The sequence below is a fragment of the Erinaceus europaeus genome, chromosome 2, assembly GCF_950295315.1.
Source record: "Erinaceus europaeus chromosome 2, mEriEur2.1, whole genome shotgun sequence".
NCBI lineage: Eukaryota > Metazoa > Chordata > Mammalia > Eulipotyphla > Erinaceidae > Erinaceus > Erinaceus europaeus.
In genome coordinates this window covers 44986610-45007804 of record NC_080163.1, presented here as the reverse complement: position 1 = coordinate 45007804, position 21195 = coordinate 44986610, and the positions used below count along the sequence as shown (strand labels likewise).

Here is a 21195-nt window from a genome sequence, read left to right as displayed (position 1 = left end):
GAGAGAGAGACCAAAGACTTAGTGATCTCAGCAGGTGTTGGAGCTGCAGGGCAGTTCCTGTCCTTGGCAATTCTAGCTTGAGTTCTTCTATGAACTGTTCCAGGGAGCTAAGTGGCAAGTCTTCCCTTCTTCAAAGGGCAGGATCAGCTCATGCTGAAGTCACCACTGAAGATGCCCTCCTACTGCCTCCCTAGCCTCCCTGGGACACTGTGGACTATGCCAGGCTCCAGGGACAGTACTGATCAGTAATCTTTGTTTTTGCCCACAAGGGCATACAGACCTGGAGGGAAAGGGATTCCTGCAACACAGAAAGAAGTGTGTGCATTCCACTGTGATAAGGGGACAGGACGGGGAGCTGGTCCCTCAGGAAGTGCCTCGTGGGCTGGCCTCTGAAGGAAGGGGAAGAGGTGCTATCCACAAAGCCTGCCCCTCACACAAACCCTGGGGGGCCCTACGGGACTGTATGTTCTTCCAGGGCCAGGCAAACAGTCAGATGGGAGATTGTAAATAAATGCACTCCAAGTGCACCAGTTCCTCTGGGATCTGCTCCCTACACTTGTGTCACCCAGCCCAATCTCTGCCCTGGAGGTGTGGGAGATGGGCAAAGGGGAGGAAATGCCTCTTAGGGAGGTGGCCAGGAGAAGATAGCTCAAAAAGGCTTAAGAAGGGCGCATGTCAACTAAGATTGCTACCCTGAAGCCTTCTGGCCCCTCTGCAAAGTGGGTCAGGGGTTAAGCCAGCAGTCCTGTGGACCAAGTGCCCCAACCATCAGCACAGCTGGGCAGCTGAGCGCACTGGCTCCACATTGAGCCTGCTCACTGGTTTTGCAAAATACATGACCAAAGTCTTAGTTTCTTTGATTATAAAATAGGGCCAATAGGGGCCTGCTCAGTCTGCCAGACAGCACAAAAATTGTATATCTAAGGCTGTAGAGGCTACAGATTCAGTTCTTGGCACAAATTTATGCCTAAGCAAAGTAGTGTTCTAGTCTCTTATAATACACTTAAATAAACATTTAATGCAAATAAAGACGACAACAAGATTCCACTTCACTCCTGTGAGAATGTCATGCATCAGAAAGGACAGCAGCAACAAATGCTGGAGAGGCTGTGGGACAAAGGAACCCTCCTGCACTGCTGGTGGGGATGTCAGTTGGTCCAACCCCCATGCAGAGCAGTCTGGAGAACTCTCAGAAGGCTAGAAGTAGACCTAACCCTATAACCCTGCAATTCCTCTCCTGGGGATATATCCCAAGGAACCAAACACACCCACTCAAAAAGATTTGTGTATACCTATGTTCATAGCAGCACAATTTGTAATAGCCAAAACCAGGTGTCCAACACAGATGAGTGGCTGAGCAAGTTGTGGTATATATAGACAGTGGAATACTACTCAGCTATGAAAAATAATGAATTCACCTTCTACACTTCATTTTGGAGAGAGCTTAAAGGAATCATGTTAAGTGAGATGAGCCAGAAAGAGAAGGAAGAATATAGAATGGTGTCACTCACAGACAGAAGATGAAAAATAATAACAGAATGGAAAGCAGAAAGAGGAACTTGGACTAGAGTTGGTGTATTGCACTAAAGCAAAAGACTCTGGGGTGGGTGGGTTCAGGTCCTGGAACAGGATGGCTGAGGACCTAGTGGGGTTTGAATTGTTATGTGGAAAGCTGAGAAATGCTACAAATGTACAAACTATTGTATTTTCTTTTATTCTTGACTGTAAATCATCAATTCCCCAATGAAGAAATTTTTAAAATGTTAAAAAACTTTTTAAAAATGAGGCTGATGCCCATGTGACAACTACTGTTTTGTAAATTATTATTTCCCTAATGAAACAATTTGGAAGAGGAAGAAAGTGGAGGGAAGGGGAGGAAAAGAAAATGGGGCCAATAAAAATGGGTTAAAATAAAATTGGAGGGACTGGGCAGTGGTGTACCTGGTTGAGCTCACACATTACAGTATTCAAGGACCCAGGTTCAAGTCCCTAGTCCCCACCTGCAGTGGGGAAAACTTCACAAGTGGTGAGGCAGTGCTGGAGGTATCCCTTTCTCTCTTCCTCTCTCCCATACCAATTTCTGTCTCTCCAAAATAATTTTTTAAAATATATTTTTTAAATGGTGGGGGATGATGTAGTGAGACAATGAGAGAAACACCCTGGCCGCACAGTGGGCACTTAGTAAGCATCTGGTCCTTGATCACAAGCATCTTATCACAACACTCAGATTAAGAGACTTGCTCAGGGCTCCATGATTCTAAGCCCCTGCTCCAGAGAACAGGCTCCAGGCTCTGGGATAGGGAAGTATGGAGAGAAGCTTCCAGGGATAGGAGGTGCTGAGGCTGCTCTCAGAGCCCTGGCAAACTCCACTCACAAATCTCTGCTCACCTTTGTCCCCTGTTCCTCAATGTGAAGTGTTCGCCTCCCCCCAACAGTCTGTGGGCTGGGTCCCTTCACTCTTCCCTCTCAGTGCTGTCACCCACTAACAGAAGTGGCCACGGTCACTCTGATGTACATGTGATGTGATGCTGGTCAGGTCCTGCCAGGGTGCCAAGTCAAGCTTGGGTCCCTTCCCACAGGCAGGGTACACTGGCCTCCACCCTACCCACCCTGTGAAACACTCAAGCAACCTCAATTTGGAGACAGTGGAACTAGACAGCCCCGGGTGTGGTGGGACTGGGTAAGGGTGGAGGAGCGGTAGAACTTTCCTGAGCCCCGTCTGCCCCCTCTCCAGCTCTGGAAGTGGGACCTGGGGGGAGGGGGCTGGGATGAATGAAGAAGAGGTCAGAGGAGCCGCCCGAGTACAGAAGCTGTCCTGGAAGGTCTTGGTTTCTAGCTGGCACAGAGCTGGCTGAGGTCGGTCTATCCATCTTCATCCATTCTCTGCAGGTCTGGAGCAAGTCACACCAAGTATGAGACCTGAGCCTTTGACTCAGAAACTGTGCCAGGCAGGGGGAGATAGCATAATGGTTATGCAAAGAGACTCTCAAGCCTGAGGCTCCAAAGTCCCAGATTCCAATCCTCTGCACCACCATAAGCCAGAGCTAAGCAGTATTCTGGTATAAATAAATAAACAAATAAATAAATAAATGGGGCCAAGTGGTGGCACACCTGGTTAAGCACACATAATACCTTGCACCAGGACCCACTCAAGGATCTGGGTTTGAGTTCCCCACCTGCAGCGGGGACAGTTCAAGAGTGGTGAAGCAGGCCTGCAGGTGTCTTTCTCTCCGCCTCTCTACCACCCCCTCCTCTCTCAATTTCTCTCTGTCCTACCCAACAATTTTAAAAAATGGAAAAAAAAAAAGGGCACCAGGAGCAGTGGATTCATAGTGCCAGCACCCAGCCCCATCAGTAACCCTGGAGGCAAAATAATAATAATAATAAATAAAAATAAATAAATAAAAAGAAAGAAAGAAACTGTGTGACTCTGGAAGGTCACATTACCCCCAGAGCCTCAGCAGCCTAGGCTGTAAAATGAAGTTAATTAAACTCTGCTGTGGTTCATGGGTACTTAAAATGACAGTGGTGGGGGAGAGACTGCAACAGTTATGTGAACAACTTTCAGAGCCTGAGCGTCTGACCTCCCAGCTTCAATCCCCAGCACCACCATACTCCAGAGCTAAGCAATGCTCTGGTAAAAAAATAATAAAGTAAAGGGAGTCAGGCGGTAGTGCAGTGGGTTAGGGCAAAGACCAGCCTAAGGATCCTGGTTCTAGCCCCCGGCTCCCCACCTGCAGGGGAGTCACTTCCCAGGTGGTGAAGCAGGTCTGCAGGTGTCTGTCTTTCTCTCCCCCTCTCTGTCTTCCCCTCCTCTCTCCATTTCTCTCTGTCCTATCTAACAGACGACATCAGTAACAACAACAATAATGACTACAACAACAATGAAAGAACAAGGGCAACAAAACGGAAAATAAATAAATAAATATAAATAAATAAATATAAGGAAAAAAATTAAAAATAAAGTAAAATAAAAGATATTGATAGTGAGTGTGAAAATACATGGACACAGTGCAGACACTAGCTCACTGCCACGTATGTTGCAGTGGCTGCAGGTCCTGTCACTGATGCTACCTAGAAGACAAATCCTTGTAGGGTAAGGCCACCCAGGGAATGGGAGTACGTGTGGTGGGGGGGGTCAGGGGAGGTTCATCTTAGTCTGGTCTCTGTGGTGATATCAACAGGACTGGAAGCTCATAGGCTCCTGAAGGATGAGTCCTCCCAACCCCAGCCCATCCCCACAACATTCCACACCTACTTACCTGGTGTACTAGCCCAGTCTGAGAAGCGGGATGAGGGCCCCTCAGACCAAGGCTGCCTGATTTTTCTTCCTTTCTTCTTTATTCTCTCTTTTAAACTTTTGCCACAGCCAGAGACTTATTTTCCTAAGCTGGGGTTCAGGGAGGGAACTTGGGGGCATGCTGGGGGTGAATGAAGTGTCTCCAGAAGGTGCTGAGGAAAAGGGCCAGCTCTCTCTGCTGTTTCACCTCAGGTGGAAAGTGATGACATTAGGTAGTGCATTTAAGACATCTGTCTTTACACCCTGCCACCCCCTTAGGAAAAGAGCTGTCTTCAAAAGAATGATGTTGACATAATAAGAGAATGGAAGCTTAAACAAAAAAAGCAATTAACTGACAACAGAATCTGGAGTCTATCTGGCCACCTGACACCCCTTTCTAGGGCTGGGAGGTACTCCCTCCATTTTGTTACCTGCTTCTCCTCCAGCAGAAAACACTTGGGCTGGAAGGAGGGGAACAGGCAGGCTGGGATTCCTCAAGGACTGAGCCCCGCCCTTCAGCCACTCCAGGAAGACTGCCTGAGCAGGGGCCCCTCAAGACTAGTATCACTCTAAAGATGATGTCTCTGGTTCCATTTCCACTCCCCCTCAATTCACCCCTACCCTGGATTTTGGAAAGGAGACCTTTCTGACCTCCAGCCTTCTGAGGGCCAGGAGGAATCCCTGAGGTCCAGAAGCCCCTTCTCAGGCCTGCTCCCCACTTTGAGTAGTTGAAATATCCCTGCACACAGTCCCAGGATAGTTGTGGGCAGTGTCTGCCTGCCCTGGTTCCTTAGGTTTGGAATCCCAGTCCCTGCCTCTGGGGCCTCTCTGCTCCCTACTCCCTCGTTTTCCTCAGTCTGAGGTCAGGAAGACAGTCTGCAGAAGTAGGGGGAACCTGGCCAAGGGTGGAGGCTCCTGCTCAGGACCCTGGGGAGTGGCATGTGGGAGGGGTTGGAAGAATGAACCCTGGAGGCAGATAGGCTTCAACTTCAATCCTTGTGAGCTGGCTGCTGTGTGATCTGGGGCAAGTGACTTCACTTCTCTGACCCACAGTTTCTCAGGCTGTCAAATGATGGTAACAAAAGTACATCCTTCTTGGGCAGATGTAAGGATTAAATAAAACCTGTGCAATGCATTTAGCTCAGAGTGCACACATGAAATGAGCAATAAGTAATAGTGTTACTGTTATTATTAGCTAGCTGTGCGTAGCTGTATTCCTTGCACCTACCCAGGATACTTTAATGCTGTCCAATCTAACAGACTTAGAGTCTGCTCAACATTCCTAATACCTCAAAGAAGAGTTCAATTAACTAAAATGAGAGGAGAAACAGGACTCCCAGTCCCTACCTGAGGCCCAGGAGGTCCTGATGCTGACTTCACCTCTCCCAAAAGCTCAGGAAGTCTTTCTGCATTCTTCCCTGTGAGAGCAGCTCAGGCCTGATGTGGGAGAGAGTAGGATATGTCCTGGAGAGAAAGAGACAGCAAACGTTACACCTTTGCTCAGTGCTTCTGGCTTTACAAGGAGCATCTCAAAGTGTCCCCTCTCAAGAGCGGACTCATGGGAAATGACTTCGGTGTCAAAAGTGGTCCCTTCCTCTGTGCTAGGAATCTCAGGGGTGAAGGGGAAAGGGAGTGGCTGACCCACAAGCCCAAAAGGAAGTAAAAGAAGCTATGCTGCAGGGGGTTGGGGGGTGGAGGGGGGTGTTGGTGAGGTGGGGCTAGGTCCCTTCATACGCAGTAGGCTGGCAACCTGTGGCAGTGGCGTGGGCACTTGCATGTCAGGTCTCCCTGACTGGGCAGGCCACTTGGTGAGACCAAGAGACATGAGGGCAAAACTACCCAAGTGCACTGGCCAGTTGCTGACCTTGGCCATATGTCTCAAGAGTGAGACCTCAATTAAGCACCGCACAGTGGACAGCACCCTCTACCCCCCACAGGCACCACCAACAGGCAGAGCCCTAATTAGTAGAGCTCTAATAAGCAACGGGCCTGTGAAGGGACCCCTTTGCTGAGCCGGGCTGTGGGTGGGCTAGGTCAGGGAGGTCTGCCTCGGCACTGGCATTTCCAGAGCAGGCCTGGCTGTCTATCTGGATAGCCCTCCCCACCCTGACACAGGTCTGACGTGGGCAGCACAGAAGCCACAGCCAGGAGAGTCAGATGTCTGAAATGTCTGTTTTGCTGGCCAAGGACACTACTGGCCCTCTTTTGAGGGATGGGGGAGGGAGGCCCTTTTGGCTAGGCAGGGGAAAACTATAGGAGTGGCAGCGGTGGAGGAGGGAGGAGGCCAATCTGCCAACCGCCCCCCCCCCCCCCCCCCCCCGGGATTTTTACTTTAAATGCTCCATCCGGCTCCTCCCATGTCGCTCAGGAGGCTGGGACAAGCAGCCCTGCAGCCTGAAACCCCACCCCTTGCAGGCCTGGAAACTTCAGTCAGTGACCACACGGGGCACTGCGGCCTCCTGCCACCAATCAACAGGCAGCAAGGAAAGGCGCCAAGCATCCTTGGTGAGGCGGCCAGCAAGAGGGCTGGCAGACTTCCTGGGTGTGGGAGCCGGGGACGGGATAGGGAAGAGCCTTCTGTAGCTTAGGGGTCATATTTAAGGAGGGCAATAAGCACCTTACCAGATTCTCCCATGTCTTGGGTTCTCTTCGCCCCTCCCAGCCAGACTGGCCCCTCCTTCTTTCCCCATCCTCCTGTGCTCAAAACAGCCTTTGATTCTCTGAATCAAGGCTTATCAGTCTCTCTTTAACAGATGGTTTGATAAATGCCTGTCTACCTTTGAACCGTGAGTCCTCCATGTGGTACTATCAGAGGGGGCTGGGGCTACGCTCTCTCCTCTGCTGTTTCTGTAAGCATTTGGCACGGTGTCTGGCATGGAGTAGGTGCTTGAAACATTTGGTCAATGAATGAGCTAAAGGATAAGCTCCTCCACCAACACCATTAGCAGCAGTCCGGGGGCAGGGAATGCTTCTTATGTTTGTATCCCCAGTCCCTAGCATAGTGCACCAACTAACCTGCAGGAGGAAAGGCTAGCTGGGATGACCAGTGGATCAAGAGGGTGATGCAGTTAGGACCAGGAAGCTTTCCTGGGAACAAAGGGCTCCCCATCGGGAGGGACTGAGCAGTAGGCAGTAGTAGGACATATACCCATTTCAGAAGTGGATGGAGATGGGGCTGAACTGAGGGTTCTCTTCCTGACAGGTTGAACTTTCAGGTGTATGAGGAGTGCTGGGGGAGTCCTGGGAAGCACTTACCTCAAAGAAGAGCCAGGGTGGCAATAGGGTGAATTTTTGAAGGAAGGACAGAGGCCACAGTCTACCAGGCTGCTCATCTGATCCCAACCCCAGAGTCTCCTGAGGTTGGGGACTGGGACCAAGCCTTCATGTCTTTTTATTTTTTATTTTTCTCCCTCCAGGGTTATTGCTGGGGCTCGGTGCCTGCATTATGAATCCACTGCTCCTGGAGGCCATTTTCTCCATTTTGTTGCCTTTGTTGTTGTTGCCATTGCTGTTGTTGGATAGGACAGAGAGAAATCAAGAGAGATGGGGAAGACAGAGAGGGGGAGAGAAAGACAGACACCTGCAGACCTGCTTCACCACTTTCTAAGCGACCCCCCTGCAGGTGGGGAGTGGGCTTGAACCAGGGTCCTTATGCCCATCCTTGTGCTTTGCAAGGCACTTAACTCACTGTGTCTGGCCCCTGCCTTCATGTCTTTAGAACTGAGAATCTTGTGATAGGAAAGTCTGGGACATTAGGCCACTCCTTGCTTTCAGAGAACCAGGAGATCTGTCTATGTCTCTGTCTCCAACACACACACACACACACACACACACACACACACACACACACACACACACCACAAAAGGGCTGCAAAAATGAGCTCTGAGCAGGTCTCCTGTTGTCACAACTCAGTGCTGTGTCCTTAGAGATAAGATTCCCTTAAGGCTGTAAATATGCTGAGCACTCCAACTGTCCATTTCTAGGCTCACTTTGCATGTCCAATGGACTGAGGAGGAGGTAGAGAATCTTCTAGAACCCCAGTGCTAGATGTTAAACATTGATGAAGTTTGCAGCCCAAACCTACACTTCAGAAATCTAAAGTGATTTGACCACAAAACTGACTCCTCTTAGCTGACAAACTGGTCTATTGACTCCAGGTGGGCAGAGCTCACTCATTAGTACTCCAACCCCCCCCCCCCCACACACACACACACACACATAGTTTTAACTATCCGACCTGTATGAACCAGAGTAAAGACTCACACAGATCCTGGCCCTGGCACTTTGGCTGTGGAACCTGTTCTAAAGGTTAGGATTTGAAACCAGACCTTACCTGCAGTTTGGGACATAATTTAACCTTCAACTCTTGTTTTGAGACTTGCAACACTCCCTTCCCCAAATAAATAAATAAATAAATAAAGTAAAACACCCTAACCAAAATATGGGTAGTTGACCAGTAGAGAGGTCTTCCTTCAGACATTCCCTTTAAAAGGAGACATCAACTTGACTTTCATGTATTCAGTGATAGGAATATTTCCTCAGAGTGGATGCAGGGTAGTATACCGGCACAAAGAAAACCAAACACAATAAGCCTGCAGACTTATCACCAACTCTGGCAAAGCCTGCATGCTTTGATAAAGGCTGACTTGGGTTCCAAAGAACAGATTTTTCACATCCCCCCTCTTGAAAACAAAACAAAACAACAACAAAACACACAAACATCGCCAAGTCCAAAGAGCCCCAGCATTGCTAAGGCAGGGAGATGGAGAGCGAACAGATCTTTATCCTGAGTTTGGGGGGCTAAGAGTGGTGGTGGTTCTGGAGTGCTGCTTCAGAGACTTACCAAAAAATTGCTTCTTACCAGGAGTGGACCCAGAGAGGAGCTGATGTGGGTAACTACGAACCACATTACCCCATCTTGTGTAGATAGTGGCAGCCCGGGTGTCGCGTGTGGTGGGGCTGGCTGGGTGCGAGCAGGTAGAGCGCTCCCACAGGTGCCAAGCATGTGCACCAGGACAGCCTGCACGCTCCCTCCCCCAGCACAGCTGGGCTGCACACAGTAGATTCTGGGGGCCGGAGAAGGCGGGGACCCCACCCCCACCCCCTTTGCGTCCTCCTTTCAATTCCAGCATGATTTGCTGTGCCCTGTCCGAAGAGGGCAGCCAGTTCCAGCTGAGCTGGGCCCACTCCACCCCCACCCCCAGGTGGTGCCCTTCTTGCAGAGCTGGGTGTTGCTGTCTTTGGGGTTCCTGGCGGGCGCGTCGCCTCCCGCCCTCTTGGGGCGCAGCGCCGGCGCCAGGCACCCCCAGAGCCAGCAGCCTGCACCCTACTCGCCCCCTGGCGGCGCCGGGGACGAGCCAGGCGTTGCGGAATGAGCTGTCCACGGCAGCACTGGAACCGCAAGAGGTCACGAATCTGTCCGGGACGGGAGACAAGCCGATCTAGGGAGGGATGGAGGGACGATGTCCTCCATTACTGGTGTAATGACTGTCCCCTAGGGGCCCAACCCAGAGGACCCCACCCCCCCTCCCCAAACCTCCCCTAAAACTAAAAGCCCTCCTCACACCCTTACCCATATTAGAAAGTGTCCCCATATCATTCCTTTCTTCAGCGGCGGGACAACTGGTAACCTTGGTGAATGAAGCCTGGCACTAAGGCACCGTGGAGTAAGGAGGTTAATAGGGACGGATGGAGTTCAATACTTCTCAATGGGTCACTCAGTGGAACCCAACATTGCCTTAAGTCTTGTGGGAGATAAAAGTCCTTGCCATCTGGGCGCTCCCAAGCTCAGAAGACAGACACATTTAGGAGACCATTGCACAGGATGAGCCAAAGGGGAGATCACATAGGGGTGAACTGGGGTGTGAACTCTGCAGCTACTGGAACCTGCCAACTGGACAGGTTATGCAGGGAGAGGGTGTGTGTGTGTGTGTGTGTGTGTGTGTGTGTGTGTGTGTGTGTGTGTGTGTTTAGGACAAACACAGAGGCCTTGTGAAGGCTGGCCTCTGCAGGGGGAGAGGTCAAGGAAGAGACTGAGGTTCTGAGGACTGTGCTCTGAGGTTCTTGCTGAGACAGGCAGCACACTTCCCAGGGGGATGTGTGCAGAGGAAGGGGCCTTGGCTTCTGCCAGAGCTTGTGTCACATACTAATAATAAAGCCTGGATAGACTTAGAGCTTTCTGTGTCAGGAAAGGGGAGGAAGGCCAGGTTATGGTAAAGAGAGGGAACAGCTGTAGGTCAGGCCAAAAGGCAAAAATGCTAAAAAGAGCCAAAGAAGGCAGATAAAATCCCACTGGGAGAAGTTTCTGCCCCATTTCCCATTTCATTTTCATTAACAAGTTACCTCAGATAATTCCTCCTCATCCAGCCTCTATTTTTGTACAAAAGATGCAGAACTCAGGTGAATCTTTGAGGCCTTGTCTTGTCCTACACAGATCTCCCCAGTTTTTTTTTTTTTTTTTTTTTTTACCAGAGCACTACTCAGCTCTGGCTTATGGCAGTGTGGGGGATTGAACCTGGGACTTTAGAGCCTCAGGCATGAAGTTTCTTTGCATAACCATTATGCTATACCCCCACCCATCCCAGATCTTTTTTTTTTTTAAGATTTTAAAAAAAATATTTATTTCCTTTTGTTGTGCTTGTTGTTTTATTGTTGTAGTTATTGTTGTTGTTGTTATTATTGATGTCATTCTTTTTGGACAGGACAGAGAGAAATGGAGAGAGGAGGGGAAGACAGAGAGGGAGAAAGAAAGACAGACACTTGCAGACCTGCTTCACTGTTTCTGAAGTGACTCCCCTGCAGTTGGGGAGCAGGGGGGGGGGCGCTCAAGATCTCTCCAAGTCATAGGGCTGCTGATAGTTCACCAGTCTTTGGATCAGAAAAGTCACCTTTCTAGCAGCTGGAGATAAAACCATTGGGACCTGTTCCAAGCATGCTTTCTCATTTGGCCTTGTCTTCCAGATAGGTTGGTCCATGCCTGGAGTTGAACTTCTTCATCTTAGCCCCTCCCTCACCTGACTCTGGTGTAGGTCCTGAGCACATCATGGGGGTCAAGCTTGGCATATGGATACTAGAATCCCAGAAACCCAAATGCTGCCTAGACTTTTTCTGGGGATGACAGCAGCTGCCTAGATGATGAGCTGCCCAGAGCTGGCAGTCACAGAGAGGTGAGGCCCTGCTTTAGACAGATAGGATAAGCTGTGGGTTACATGTGACAGCCAGAGAGAAGGCAGAGGGGAGGGCAGACACTCTCACCAAATTCTCCAACACCACAGGAGAACACCCCCTCCCCCCAAAAAAACACCATTTAAGAAGAGTCAGGGTCAAAATTCTCTGGGGTAAGAGTAGAATGAGGAAGGGACTGGGCAGTGGCACAACCAGTAAAGCACACAAGTTACCATGTGTGAGGACCTAGGTTTGAGTCCTGGTCCCCACTTGCAGGTGTGTGTGTGGGGTGGGGATTCATGAGCAATAGAGCAGATTACAGGTATCTCTCTCTCACTTTCTCTCACTCCCTCTCATCCCATTTCCTTCTGTCTCTTTTAAAAAGATTTTTGTTCCAATCTTTATTTATTAGATATAGTCAGAAATCGAGAGGAGGAGATAGAAAGGGAGAGGACAGAGAGACACCTGCAGACCTGCTTCCCCACATCATCACAGACCCCTGCAGGCGTCAACCCGGCTTTGACCTAGCACGTTATGATTGGGCCCTCCTCAATCGCTATCGAACAGGCCATGGCCGGTGCGCCGCTATGTTCCATCGCTGGGGAGCCAGAGACGACCCGAACTGCCCCTGCGGCTCCAGACAGACTATGACCCACATAGTCAACGACTGCCACCTCTCCAGATTCAAAGGAGGTCTCGAAACTTTACATCAGGCTCAACCTGACGCTGTTGACTGGCTACGGAAGAAGGGCAAACGCTAGAAGAAGAAGAACTAGGGAAGCTTTCCCCCTGCAGGTGGGGACCTGTGGCTTGAACCTGGGTCTTTCTGCACTATAATATGTGCACTTAACCAGGTATGCCACCCCCAGCCCCCCCACCCCCATTTCCTTCTGTCTCTATCATAAAGGAGGAGAAAAGGGAGAAAATGGCTTCCAGGAACAATAGATTTGTTGTGTAGGCACCAAACCTCAATGATAACCCAGGTAACAACAACAACAAAAAAAATGGGACGGGGAAAGAATTTTGGCTCAGCAGGAGACCACAAAGGCTAGTGCTCGCTCCTCTGCCAGGCCAGGTCTCTCTCTTTACAAGCTACCTATGGGAGAGCCTCCATTTACTCACACTCTGCTTGGAGTGCTCCAGGTCCAGCCACTTGCTCCTTCTCCCCTCCTACAATAGTGCTGGTAAAAATGGAAGAAGCAAGACTCCATTTGAAGTTTCTGTGAGTGTGCCTGAGGGTTTGTGTCTCCAGAGGCATCTGCTGCCATTCTCCCTGGGAACATACCCTGAGGCTCTCCAATTGCCTCTTCCTGACTGTCCTTTTGAAAATGTACATGTCAGGATGGGGAAAATAGCATAAAGGTTATGAAGGGGACTCTTATGCCTGAAGCTCCAAAGTCCCAGGTTTGAACCCCCATACCACCAGAAGTCAGGGCTGAGCAGTGGTCTGATAAAATATATATATATTCATATATATTTTTTATCCTACATATATATCTTCAACTTTTAAGTCCCTACTGTGTGCCAGGCACTGTGGTAACCCTCACTCCTCAGAGTTGCTCAGAAGTCCATCAGCCCTACTCCTAGACTAGGTGGGCCTCCCACTCCCAGCCAGGCACAAGGAGTTGAAATTTGTTCTCTATGCCAATATAGAGGCCACAGTTCAGTTTTGGCGTCACTCACTGTGTGATGACTCAGTAAATATTCATTAACTCTAAGGACAAGCTGCACTTTGACTCTAGCTAATTAAATAAACCTGCCATGTAAATCAGGAGAAGGGACAGAGATACACTAGGCTGGACTGAAAAGAAACTGGCCTGAGGGACAATGAAACTCTTGGTCTTTGGGCAGGAAGCCTACCTGGGCCTGCTGTTACTCTTGAGTTTCTCTTTGAAGCTAGGGAAGAGTGGTGGGAGTGAGGAATAGCCTCAGAGAAAGTCTAGCCTGGAGTCCTAAACTAGAAGGGGGGAAGGGTCAGGTGCCCACTGATTCCTGTGTGCTCATGATGATGTGAGAACTCTCTAAAGAGCCAAGACAGAACATAGGTGTCTGGCCTTCCTCTCTCCCCTCCCACTGTACCTTCTGTCCTTGAGGTATATAGTGCCAATGCTCCTGGATCAGATGTGGGAGAAGGGGGACCCAGAGAAAATATGCCTGGCAGTACAGATTGCTGAGGATGGCAGGTGCCTTGTGGGCTCTGTCTCCCTTCTGCTCTGTCACGAGAGATTGGGAGATAGCTCACCTGGTAGAACACATGCCTAACCCTGTGCAAGAACTAGAATTTGAGCCCCGACACCACATGAGTAGCACTAAGGGAGGCTCCACAGATGATAGAACAGCTGTGGTGTCTGTGCTCTGTCTTTTTATATAACTGAAATTTTAAAAAGGGGGGAAAAAAGTCAACCAAGTCAGGAGCAGTAGAATTATTCAAATGAGGCCCTGGTGCCACTAAAATGATGATGATGATGATAATGAGGAAGAGGAGGAGAAGAAGTAGATTTAAAAGTAGTAGAAGTATAAGTAGTAGTAGGAGAAGGAGGAGAGGAGGGAGGAGGAGGAGAGGAGGAGGAGAAGAAGAGGAAGAAGAAAGCAAAATAGCTCACTTGGATAGTGTACTGCTTTGCCATGTGTGTGACACAGATGCGAATCTGGCCCCCACTTCATTGAAGGAATCTTCAGTGCTGTAGTGCTATGGTCTCTTGCATTCCCCTGCCGCTCCCTATCTCTAACAAAACAAAACAAAACAAACAAACAAAAAATAAGAGAGAAGAAGGAAGGAAATAAATATATCAGGGCAATGTTTCAGGACCTCTGGAAGTCCAAACCCCCTCTGACCAAATAGGAGATCTGGGGCAGTCCACTTAAGCTCCTAGGCCTGGCACCAACTGGGTCAATCAGAGAATGAACAATGTCAGCCTGACAAGGTGGCTGGCTATGCATAAAGATTCAGCAAATTGTAACTATTCTTTTTTTTATTATGGTAACTATTCTTTTTTTTTAAAGAATTAATTTATTTATTCATGAGAGAGATAGGAGGAAAGAAAGAACCAGACATCACTCTGGTACATGTGCTGCCAGGGACTGAACTCGGGACCTCATGGTTGAGAATCCAGTGCTTTATCCACTGCGCCACCTCCCGGACCACTATGGTAACTATTCTATGAGGTGGTGATGACAGTATCTCTGGTATAACAACCAACTGTATGCTCCAGTAGTGCTGGGCTATCTTAAGATAGTTGGAATACCAACTGTGGTTAGTCTCAATATGTACAGAGAACATCATCTTTAAATCGTGTCATGAAATGAAGGTGTAAGCATGGACAAGATAAGGGTGAGGGCAAGGGCAGAGTGGTTGCATGAGTTGCTGAGAAAGGAAGTAGTAGCCATTCTCTGTGGCCACCTGGGAGCCTCTGCCCTTCACAGCCCTTCTGTCTATCCTCCCCTGGGCTACTGTTTAGAACATAGCCCAGAAGGCCAACTTTGGGGGTCTATAGCTCATAGTAGGCACTTCCCCACTCCCCAGGGAAGAAACACCTGTCATCACAGTGGGCCACAGGAGCCCTGCAGGGTCCTCTAGAGCTGCCAAGCAGGCATAAGACAAACATTTACATTCAACACATTGGAGCAGATCAAATGTGGTTTGCAAAAAGCTCAGACTTGCAAGCTTTGGAGAAGGCCCAGGTTTGGCTCCCTTTAACTCCCAAACAAATTCTTGTGGGATGTTGCAATTACTTGTGACAATCCCTCTCCCTGCCTGGGACTTTGATTTCAGATTTAGACATGTAAAACTGGGTGGCTGGTTGGGCCTGAGCAACTTGGAGGTTGGGGTGGAGGGAGGCTGGGAAAAAAATCTTTGGAGCATATTGTGTTTGGAAGCAAGATCTCGAGGAATCAGGCACTGTAGTTCTGTTTGAGTTACCAGAACTTTTCAGACACAGTGGCAGATTTCCCTTCCCTAAAATCAGTTCAGTATGCTGGAGTGATGCTTGTCCTTTGAAACACAAATGTCTAGGAATTATTTTCTGCAATAGTCTCATGTTAGAGTAAATGTCCAATCACTATAACAAATTTTGCAGTCCTTACCCTGAAATCTTATCCTCTGGATAAGCAGCAGATGAAGATTTATCAAGGCCAAAGTGGATCTTTTAGTGGCAACTTGTACTGACCCGGCCCCAGAGGATCCTCTAAGCATAAAAAAGCAATAGAGAGCCAAATGGCTACAAAACTGGGAGGAACAAGATTGAGCAAAGTGTGTCTGGGTGTTGGGAGCTCATGGCCTTTCTGGGTACTGAAGTGCATATGCAAAGGCTCTGGACAAAGTGCCTGTCTTTATGCTGCCACTACTCCTAGCCTTAAAGCACATTCAGTTATTCTGGGTGTCAGGAAGGACCTGGACACTGTGCTAAGATCCCAATTTCCTACTTCTAAGTTGCCACACTAGGTCTGAGTACACACACTTCAGTCATTCCCTTTTAGTTTTTGTACTGGCTGCAATACAGCTGGATATTTCTGTCCCTGAAAGAGATTCAAGCAGAAGGGCTTTCTTGCTTCACCCCCTACGCCGTTGGCAGTCGGCCTGACCTCGCAGGCTGCCTCTTGAGGCTAGTGCCCAGAACAGAAATCAGGGATCAGAAATGGCTAGAAATTCCTAGACACTCTGTGGGATTCAGATTAGTGAGTAGAGTCATAGACTGGTGCATGCTGGCACATCTGGAGTAATAAACTCTTGCAGCTGGTATGGAATCATGAACACTGATCTGCCCATGAATACCCTGTGAAGTTTCCTCTTCTTCCAAGGAGATGAGTTACCTGGATAAGTCTTAGAAATCACATAGAGGGGAGATAGCATAATGGTTAAGCAAAGAGACTCTTAAGCCTGAGGCTCCAAGGTCCCAAATTCAATCCCCTGAACCATCATAAAGTAGAGCTGAAAAGAGCTCTGGAAGAAGAGAAAAGAAAGTAAAAAGGAAAATAAAAAGCAATAAAGAAAGGGGGGAGAGAGGAAATTACATGGAATATGAGGCTGGAGAAATACTCAGTGTTAGAGCACAGGATTTATATGCTCAAGGCACTAGGTTCAATTTTCAGCACTGCCATATGACAGAACTAAGTGGTTCTCTGATTCTCTCTCTCTCTCTTTCAAAAACAGTGAATCTTAAAAAAAAATTCTGTTGGAACACTACAAAAGAGAGAATATTAGAATGAAAGACTGTTTCAGACCAACCAAATTCTTAGGAAAGTCCGAACCAAAGGAAACTTTAAATGATCCTACTCTAGATTAGCAATATTAGAATTTCTCAGAGTTAGACAAGGGAGATTCTAAAATGGGATATAAAAGCTGGGGCTAACAGAAGCCCAGCTCTCCATAGTTGTTTTGTCTTGGGAAGATAGAGCTCAGAATTTCTGAGCAAAAGTAAATGCTCAGCTGTTTCATCATCTTTGCGTGTACAGAGGGACCGAGTACAAGAGACTCACAGCAAGTGACAATACAAGGGTCTGGTATCCCAGAACACTGGCCCAGGGATCCTGAAAGGCCAAAGGTCTTGGGAGAAGAGGGAAGGTCTCTCCTGGAGGTCTTTAAGAACACCGCAGACAGTCTAATTCTGGATGACAAAATTCCATATTATAAAGAGAACAACTCTCTCCCAGCTTGATTTATATAATCAATAAAACCCCAACCAAACTTCAAATAGAATTTGAAATAAAACTTGAAAATCTGGGGGTTGGGTGATGGTGCACCTGAGAAAGCACACAGGTCACCATGTGTTCTGCCAAGACAACCCCACCTACAGGGAGAAACTTCACTGGTGGAGCAGTGCTGCGGGTGTCTTTCCTCCTCTCTCTCTCTCTCTCTCTCTCTGACTCTCTCTCTTTATCTCTCTCCTTATTTCTCTCTGTCTCTCACTCTCTATCAAAAAGAAAAAGAAACACAAATGGCTACCAGGAAGAGTGGAGTTATGTGGTTACTGGGTCTTGAGATAATTCTGATGACAAAATGAACAAAATCTGAAAAGCTGATTGAAAGTACATCTGAAAGAAATAAATATATAAGGCAAACTATTTTAAGGCTTAAAAACTTTTTTTTAAAACTTTTCTTTTTTTTCTACCAGAACATTGCTCAGCTCTGGCTTATGGTGGAACTGGAGATTGAACCTGGGACTTTTTGTGCCTTAGGCATAAAAGTCTTGTATAACCTTTATACTATCTCCCCAGCCCTCAAACTACTCTAAGGGGGAAAAAGACAAAGAAAGAAAAATGAGTATATTTTATCAAAACTAAACCAAATTAAATGTGGTATTACAGATTATGGATGGGGGGGTCATACAGTATCATGCATGAAAACCTGGGTTCAAGTCCTAGACCACCACATGGGAGAACCTACCCAGAAGGCAAGTGAATCAGTGTGGTAGGGTCTCTCTTCCTCTCTCTCACTGTCTCTCAATCACTATTAAAAAAAAAAAAAGTCCACTGTTACCAGAGAACAGTGAGAGTCTATAGGCATGGAGCCTCACTGATAACTCTGGTGGCAAAAATAAATGTGTTACAGGTACAGGGACTGCAAATAGGTTCAACACAAAAGAAATCAGAAAATTATAGGTTCTTATGGAAATTTTAAATATGAGAAAAATAAAATTCAAATCAACTGTGGAGAGAGTGACCTACAGAAGAAATAATTTTGGGTAACATGAACCTCTGAAAAAAAGAGGAAAGAATGAAAGCTAGATTCCTAACTCATACCCTGTATGAAAATAAATTCCAGATGGATTAAAGAACGCAGAAACACAAGTACAAATCTGGCCATCTCACTGGAGAAACTTTGGTACTATGGTATCTTTTACTCTATCTAAAAAATGCTGGCTCAAAGTAGTAAAGCCCTGGTGATTAACACAATAAAAAGAAACATAACAGTAAAATAAATATGAGGAAATATGGGAGAATGTGCTTATTATCTAGAGTGAGGAAAACATTGTTTGAAAACCATACATATAAAGCTATGAAGAAGAGGTCAGACATGTTCCTCTCCTAGAATCTGGACCTCTGGCATACATGATTTCACCACTCCTGGGACACACCCCCACCCGCTTCAGATAAAGGGAAACAGGGAGAGACAACACAGCACCAAGACATTCTCTGCCATGGTAGAGAATGTGCATGTGGTGCAAGGGGCTTGAACCTGAGCTGCATGCAGCACAAGCCATACACCCTACCTCTTGAGCTCTCTCTCTGGCCTAGGGCTTGTACTTTTGATCAGAATAAACAGCATCCATATGAATCAAAGCACCATGAATAAGGACCAGCCTAGACTGAAGGGTGGCTTGTTCTGCCCAGAACCAGACTGCATGGTGAGTTGGAGACCTTCTCTCTCACAACACCTCAGAAATCAAGGTTCAGAATAAAACAAATGAACATCAGAAGGTGGCTACTCTCCTATACTGTGTACTTCTCAGTCATCTCCAGAGCCCAACTAGCAAGAGATTAACTCCAGTCTTAGTTATTAAGAGCCAGCCCAAAACTAGTGGGTTGAGTAGAGCAGGGTTCAAAGAAGATGATGGAGCAAGATGAAAGGAGTGTAAACAGTTTTGCTAGCCCTGGGCAAGGAACAGGAAGAACGGCTGCCTATCTGCTAGACATCCCAGTCTATAGTTTTGAGGCCCATCTTTCAGAGGGATGTGGTTCACAAGACTCCTCCCAAGACCTCTTTCTTGATAGTGAAGACATCTTGGGAGTGTATGAGGAGAAAATATCACCTTGTATGAGCTTTAATCATTTCCATGACACACCTCAGTTCTGTGGGGATCGGAGAAGTACTGGATGACCACCCATTTATCCCCCAGTGGTATATATTCTTGGGTAAACTGAATGGCCTTACATTATCTAAGTCAAAGGTGTTTTTTCCTAGAGACTTGACATTGTCTCATATCAGGAGAACACTCAGACTTAAGACTCCCAGAGCAAAGTGAATTTTTTGTCTCCAGGAGCCTAGTCACCATTCATTCTGTGAACCAGACTCTACTTTTGGGGAGTCCAAGGAACCAATGTGCTAAGTTGCTCTCAGTTCATATTTAACACTTGTGAGCTGACTTTAAGCTCATAGATTGTTTGTCTGATTCAGGTAGGATGACAATCAAGTCTTAGGAGTCCTCCGGATTATTTTGATGCTATACATACAGTAACTGGACTGATCACGTGAATTTGGGGTTTGAAAAGTGGGCAAAATTCTCATCAGGAAAGTAGATACCATTTCCTAACATGAATGAGGCTACAACAAGGGATGGTAAGTAGAGGAAAAATATGAGACAGTAGTATAGGACTGGCCAGAATTAGGGTAGAGCTTTAATGATGGAGTCATATTCCAAGAAGCACCAAACAACCTCACAAACCCCAAACAGACTTTTAGGAATATCTTTCAGGAGTTGGAAGGTTAAGGAGTAAAATAATGAGCATGACCAAGGTGCCTGACCCCCTCATGAAAATATACCAAAGAGGTAAGGAGAAGCCATTGGCCTATGGAAAATTAAAATAAAAAAAAAAAAAAAAAGAAGGACTATGTTGCTTTAATTTAGTGACTCCAAAAGAGAAGAAAACAACTCCTTATCAGTGCACAAACAATGGCTGAAAACCAACTATATACCAAGCATTCGAGGGTGACACCATCAAATAGAGCTTCCCACACCATCACTATAGCCAGTACATAACTAGCAAAGTCATCCAACCCTGCCCCTCACTTCTGAGATGACATCAGACTAGTTCTTTCCTTTGGTACAAATTAGGGCAGTTTAGAGTGCCTTCTACTATTCCTATCAAATTTCAGGGAAAATGGAATATTTAGCTAGCTCAAAACTCAACTTTCCAAATGGACATGTAGACTCCAGCCAGCAAACACAGTTCCTTCTTCTTCTAGCATTTGCCTCTTTATTGTTCCAATAAAGAGTAGCTCTCTTTCCTCCAAGCCTAGGCAACCCTGCTTCCAGGTTTTTTTCACTAATAGTCCTGCCAAGTCAGCCAGACTGAAAGATGCAGCCTCTTAGGGACTCCCTACATTACATGTAGGACCTGTTTTCCTCTCAGATCAGAACTAGTGACTTTAGATTAGTGACCTACCTTGAGTGTTTTGAAGAAGACTATGAATTTCTTCTCAGAAAACTGTGTATTTCACATACACAATTATAATCTTGTGTAAAATTCCTGGAGCTCTACAGACCCCCTGAAAGTCTTAGTTTAAACATTTCTGCCAAAGGCAAATCATTCCTTTTCTTACGCAAGAGTTGTTTCCCTGGGCTGATTAACTGCTATCTTAGAAGTCCAACAGGTAAATTAATATTCAGCATCGACCTCTAGACATCCCACACCCTTGGCAGATGGCAGAGGCTCCGCTGTTGCCTGTAGCCAGAAGGAAGCAGAGCTCCTAGACTGAGACCACATTTTGTTTTCAAAAGAACAGTCTCCTCCACCACTTCCAGAAAACCTCAGACACCATAGGCCTGGGGCACAGACAGACACTAAGTGACAAACCAAAAATAAATCTGGTCTAGTCTACAACTGGATGGGTGAAGACAGAGCCACAAGCTGGATCTTCTTTTCCCCTGCTCTGGCAGGGGAAAGTTATGAGGGGAGACCCAAATCTCCAAGTGAGAAGGGTCAGAACAGGCTCCCTCCTTCAGCTAAATGAGACCAGCAATCATTCTAGAGTGGCATCTGCTGTTTTTATGTCTCTTCTACCTGGAATACAGAGGCTGCTGGAGGCAGTGCC

At 47.3% G+C, this 21195-nt stretch overlaps 2 protein-coding genes across 7 annotated transcripts in view; one reads left to right on the top strand and one right to left on the bottom strand.

Annotated features, from left to right (window-relative positions):
• PFDN1 (prefoldin subunit 1) overlaps positions 1 to 21195 on the top strand; it is a 964801-nt gene that overhangs the window by 190087 nt on the left and 753519 nt on the right. The window lies entirely within an intron of this gene.
• Positions 1 to 21195, bottom strand: part of PURA (purine rich element binding protein A) — a 145608-nt gene that overhangs the window by 31740 nt on the left and 92673 nt on the right. For 3 of the 5 annotated variants that reach the window (XR_009546412.1, XR_009546411.1, XR_009546413.1), the window contains 2 exons: positions 5627 to 5743; positions 1064 to 2939 (listed from right to left, as the gene is read on the bottom strand). The gene's annotated coding sequence lies outside the window, so the exon portion shown is untranslated. Of the gene's footprint in view, positions 1 to 1063; positions 2940 to 5626; positions 5744 to 21195 lie in introns of those variants that run through there. The other 2 variants (XR_009546414.1, XR_009546415.1) reach the window with 1 other exon arrangement.